This window comes from Babylonia areolata, chromosome 1 (assembly GCF_041734735.1).
Source record: "Babylonia areolata isolate BAREFJ2019XMU chromosome 1, ASM4173473v1, whole genome shotgun sequence".
In the NCBI taxonomy this organism is placed as follows: Eukaryota; Metazoa; Mollusca; class Gastropoda; order Neogastropoda; family Buccinidae; genus Babylonia; species Babylonia areolata.
In genome coordinates, this window is record NC_134876.1 from 82,641,174 (window position 1) to 82,643,673 (window position 2,500).

Below are 2,500 nucleotides of genomic sequence, written 5' to 3' on the forward strand. Positions count from 1 at the left end.
TCTGGGAATCAAACGAGGCATGGATTCATCGTCACGAAACATGCCAGTGACGGATATGAGGAGGGGGAGGGTGGAGAACGAGGGAGGATGAGTGTTGCCGTGGAGGGCGGAAGGTGGGTGGGAGTGGAGGCTGTCCTGACATCACGATGCAACGTTAGACAGAGAAGATCTGGATGAGGCAGTCTATTCAAAGACCCCTTTCTTTCTTCCTTTACAGACCATTACAGGTTATATTAAGGTTCGAACGTGTGATGGAGTTTGGGGACCCGGGGGGTAGGGGCATCTGTCACTGGCTGGCGTAGAAGAGTAAGGGAGGGGATGAGGGGTTGTCACTGTTGGAAGAAAGGATGCGGTCATTTTTCTGAGTTCGATCCCCGGCCTCGAATCGCACTGGTGAGTTCAGGGTGGAAAGTTTTTCAGAGTTCTGAGGTAAACGTATTTGCAGACCTGTCAGCGCCTGAACCCCTTTCGTGTGTAATATGCACACAGAAGATCAAAGGCGCACGTTAAGAATCCTGTAATCGATGTCGTCATTCGGTGGGTTAGGTGGGTTAATTAAACAAGAACAGATTGAGCATGCCAGAAAACGGAGCACGGCTACCTATTTCACGGGGCAAAACAACAACAAAAAACAAATAAGCAAAAAACAGTCATACACATAAAATGGTTACCCTCTCTCTCTCTCTCTCTCTCTCTCTCTCTCTCTCTGTGTGTGTGATGTGTGCTTCGGGGAAGAAGAGTAACATACTCTGATACTGAGGTGAGAAAGATGATAACCACGGTCTACACTTCTCTCTCTCTCTCTCTCTCTCTCTCTCTCTCTCTCTCTCTCTGACTGACTGACTGAATCAGCTATTATGCATCTCTTAGAAAAAAGGTACTGTTCAAACCAGATAATAATAATAAAGGCATTTGTCTCAAATGAAAGGTATCTGTCTGTCTTTCCGTCCGTCCATCCCTCTGTCTGTTTGTCTGTCTGTCTCTGCGACTCTCTCTCTCTCTCTCTCTCTCTCTATATATATATATATATATATATATATCAATCATATATATATATCATATATAATCATAATTATAGTTCTATATATGTGTGTGTGTGTGTATATATAACTATATATATATATATATATATACATACACATACACACACATATATATATAACTATAATTATGATTTTATATATATATATGTATATATGTACACACACACACACACACACACACACACACACACACACACACACACACACACACACACACACACACACACACACACACACACACACCCTGACTGGGATTTGTGACTGATCCCAGACATTGCGTCTCTACCAGAAGAGAGTTTATTCGCAGTATGTACATGTGTCAGGACAGGACTTTATATAAGATTCTCTTCTTGTCCTGTTCATCAATATCTGTGTTGTATTGTGACATGTTCCAAATAAAATACTGTTTAAACCATGACTTGTTTTCGTGTGTCCGGTCGTATCCCAACGAGTCAGAACTTTACCCGACTCAGACTTGAGCTTATCATGTAGGCTATGGCCAATATTTGTCTTACATAACCCGCAGATTTCGTTGCCGTGCACATACTACACGCGCTTATTTACGAGGAAGGTCATACAAGGTATAGGGCTATGACATAACAACTTACGGAATAATTTGAGAGTGTCCGGTCTCCAAGTACCATGAAGGACCCGAAACGTGTTACATGTCACACATACATGTTACATATTCATCATTACATGGATACTTTATATATTATACGCATGCATTATATATTACAGAAAAAAAAAATCGAGCAAGTGTGAGGAAAGACGAGAGTTTTCGAAAGAGTCTTTTTCGAACTAACGTCAGTGAAAGCACAGTGATTTTACTTTCACGTCGACGCATTGCATTAATTGACATATTGTTTTCAGGCGACAGACACGTGTGCGCTCATTTACACACACACACACACACACACACACACACACACACACACACACACACACACACACACACACACACACACTGGCACACACACACCCGCGCGCTCACTCACGTATGCACACGATCGCGCACAACCACATCGTTCGCTTATTTATTTATAGTCATCTAAGATGATGATATTAGACAACCACAACCACAACCACTGTACAACCACGGAAAGACAAGAAAGTTGTGCATTTAATCTACACTAAAGAAATAATAAACCTGCATGTACAAGCGCTCACGAAGGGTGTGTGTTGTGTGTGTGGATGGGCATGTGCGTACATATACATAATTATACCCATGTATGTTTGCATGCATCTAATTCAAAGGTTTATAACGATGAGTAAAATCCTGTCTATATACATATATGTAAGTGTATGTGCCTGAAAGAGTGCTGCCCTTTCATTTGCCAGCTCATGATATGAATACATGATGGCGTGCTTGCCTTTTTTTCTTTTCTTTTCTTTTTTTTTTTTTTTTTTTTCGCGGGACTGTTGGCTTTCGCCACTTCGTCGGCCAAGTTCAGTCT